Genomic DNA, 3,804 nt, shown 5'->3' on the forward strand with positions numbered 1-3,804 from the left:
TTGGTTCCCTGACCTGTGGCATTGGAGCCATCATGGTAAGAAAGGCCAAATGGAAGACACTAGAACTGCCTCTCCCTAAAGAAACAGTAAATCAAAAGCAATGCACATTCCTGCAGGAACTGCAGATATTAGTGCCACCATCAAGAACTCAAAAGACGTGGGGGTCATGATCCCACCACATCCTCGCTCAGCTCTCATAGGCCTCTGAAGAACGCAGATGAATGTCGGAGCATGACAGTGGGTCATTCGCGGCTTAGCCAAGTGGTGACTCCAATTGCAGCTGCTGTACCAGATGTGATTTTACTGACTGAGGAAGTTAACACATCCCCAGGTACCTGGCATGTAGCTATTGATCTGGAAAATGGCATTTTTCCCTCCATCCTTGTCAATCAAATCCACCAGGAGCAGTTTGCCTTCAGGTAGAAAGGCACCTTCACTGCCCTACTTCAAGGGTGTATCGACTCTTTAGCCATATGCCATAATGTAATCCATAAAGACCTTCACTGGCTTTCCCTTCCACAAGACATCCTGCAGGTCTGCTACACCAGCTGCGTTATGCTGTGGGCCTATTGGGATTTGGGAGGCAACATACTCCTTATTTGGATGTATCCCTTCGGCCAGTTTACTAAGTAACCTGAAAAGCTACTAGTTTTGAGGGGGGCTGAGAACACGTGAAGGCTGAGCAACAGTTTCAGGCTGCCGTGGAAACAGATCTGCAATTAGAGCCCTACAATCTGGCAGATGTAATGGTGTTGGAAATGGCTGTGGCAGGTAGAGATGCCACTTGGAGTCCCTGGCAGGCCCCCATAGGTGAGTAACAGCATAGGCATTTATGTTTTTGGAGCAAGGCCCTGCCGTCATCTCCAGATAACTACTTACCTTTTGAGAGACAGATCTGTGCCTGCTGCTGGGTCTTAGTAGAAGCTTGACCACGGGCCACTGACATGACCTGAGTTGCCTATTGTGGACTGGCTGTTATCTGACCCACCAAGCCATAAATTCAGACCTACTCCATCTCAAACACTCCATCATCGAATGAAAATGTATGATCAGGCCCGAGCTGGCCCTGAAAGCACAAGTACGTTACATAAAGAAGCGGCACATACACCACGGTCCCCACTCCTGCTACGCCGCCTCTCTCGCTCAGCCTCACAAAGAATTCCTGCGATCAGCTGGGAGAGGCAGAGAAGACTGAGGCCTGGTTTGCAGAAGGTTCTGCACAATACGCAGTCACCGCCAGAGAGTAGAGAGCTGCCACGCTACAGCCCCACCCTGGGCACATCCCAAGTGGTGATGAGAAATCACCCCAGTGTGTGGAAATTCAGGCAGTGCACCTGCTTGTGCACTTGGGAAGGAGAAATGACAAGTGACTATATATCAACTCAGGAGCTGTAGCCAATAGCATGACTGGCTGATCAGGAACTTGGAAGGAACTTGATTGGAAAATGTGTGACAAAGAAATTTTTGGAAATGTGGTTAGATCTCTCTGAATGGACAAAAAACATGAGGATATCTGTGTCCCACGTGAATGCTCACCAAAGGATGACCTAAGCAGAGAAGGGTTTTAATAATCACATGGATAGGAGGACCCATTCTGCAGACACCAGTCAGCCTCTTTCCCCGGCCACTCCTGTCATTGCCTAATGGGATCATAAGCAAAGCAGCTATGGTGGCAGGGATGGAGGTTATGCATGCATTTGGCAATACCAACTTCCACTGGCTGAGGCTGACCTGGCTATAACCAGGCTTGAGAGCCCAGTCTGCCAGCGGCTGAAACCAACACTGAGCCCCTGACATGGCACCACTTCATATCAGTTGATAACACTGGACCACCATCATCACGGAAGGGGCAGTATCTTGTCATCACTGGAATAGATACTCTGGATATGGATTTCCTTTACCTGTACATAATGTTTTTGTCAAAAATGCTATTTGTGGGCTTACAGAATGCCTTATCCACTGTCATGGCATTCGTTACTACATTGCTTCTGATCAAGGAACTCACTTTACAGCAAAAGACATGTGACAATGGACACATGCTCATGGAATTCACTAGTTTTACCATGTTCTCCACCATCCTTAAGCATCTAGCTGGATAGAAGGGTGGAATGGCTTTTTGAAGATTGTCAGGTCTGGGCCGGGCACGGTGGCTCACGCCTGTAATCCTAGCACTCTGGGAGGCCGAGGCGGGTGGATGGTGTGAGCTCAGGAGTTCGAGACCAGCCTGAGCAAGAGTGAGACCCTGTCTCTACTAAAAAATAGAAAGAAATTATATGGACAGCTAAAAATATATATAGAAAAAGTAGCCGGGCATGGTGGCGCATGCCTGTAGTCCCAGCTACTCAGGAGGCTGAGGCAGGAGGATCGCTTGTGCCCAGGAGTTTGAGGTTGCTGTGAGCGAGGCTGATGCCACAGCACTCTAGCCAGGGCAAAAGAGTGAGACTCTATCTCAAAAAAAAAAAAAAGATTGTCAGGTCCGGCCTCTTGGTGAGCTCTTGTCCTGGTTCTTTGGCTCCTTGCTTGGAAGAATCACAAGCAGGCTGGTGTAACCAAGTGATCGCAGACAGGAAGCAGTTCCACACAAACAGCTTTTATTGCAGAAGAGAAGGAAGCTACACAAAGCAAGAATATGTTCCAGAGAGAGAAATGGGTCAGTCTCCATGAGTGGGAAAAGATGTTAAGGACGCCCAGGTGGTTCCCTTTCATTGGCCTGGTCCGGGAGAGGGCTTACAGGAGGTGTGGGATGTTACCAGATGACTGATATACATGATTTTCAGGTGTTTTGCATTTTCCTGTAGTCTCTGGCTTCTCTGCCCTTAGAAACCACACTGCTGGCCTATATCTGCCACCCGCAGATTTGGTCCCTACCTAATGAAGACTCAGTTACAATGCCACCCTGGTGGCAACACCTTGCAGAGCCGGGGCAGTGTTCCCCGGAAGACTATATATGCTCTGAATCAGTGTCTACTGTATGGTACTGTTTTTCCAATAGCCAAGATTCATGGGTCCAGGAATCAAGAGGTAACAATAGGAGTGGTGACACTCCCCATTACTCCTAGTAACCCACTAGCAAGTTTTGCTTCTTGCTCCCATGACTTTATGCTCTGCTGGCCTAGAGGTCTGGTTCCAGAGGGGAAAAAATATTTCCACCAGGAGACACAACTGTGATTGCATTGAAATGGATGTCGAGACTGCCATCTGACCAGTTTAGGCTCCTCTTGACTGTGAGTCAACAGACCGAAAAGGGAGTTGTAGTGTTAGCTGTGGTGACTGACTTGGACTGCCATAGGGGAGAAGGGATTACTACTCCACGATGGAGGTAGGGAAAAGTATGTCTGGAATAAAGGAGATCCCTGAGGATGTGTCTTAGTATTACCATACCCTGTGATTAAGGTCAATGAAAAATTAGAACCACCCAATCCAGGCAGGTCTATGAATGGCCCAGAGGCTTCAGGAATGAAGGTTTGGGTGACACCATTAGGGAAAGAACCATGACCAGCTGAGGTTCTTGCCAAAGGCAGAGGGAATGCAGGATGGGTAGTAGAAGGTAGCTAAGAATACAAGCTAAGATCACATGACAAGTTACAGAAACCAGGCCTGTTTTAATTGTCATCAGTTTGTTGTCTTTATTTTGTTATGAATATGTTGGTATATAGTAAACATATGTTAGCCAAATATCTTTGGATTTTCCCCATCTTGTTCCTTATAATTATAAGACATATTGACTTTTTATCAGTATTTAAGTATTATTCATTTTATATCATAGTACTTCAGTTTTGGAATATCTGAAGAGTAAGCATTACT

Source organism: Lemur catta, chromosome 19, assembly GCF_020740605.2.
Source record: "Lemur catta isolate mLemCat1 chromosome 19, mLemCat1.pri, whole genome shotgun sequence".
Taxonomy (NCBI): domain Eukaryota; kingdom Metazoa; phylum Chordata; class Mammalia; order Primates; family Lemuridae; genus Lemur; species Lemur catta.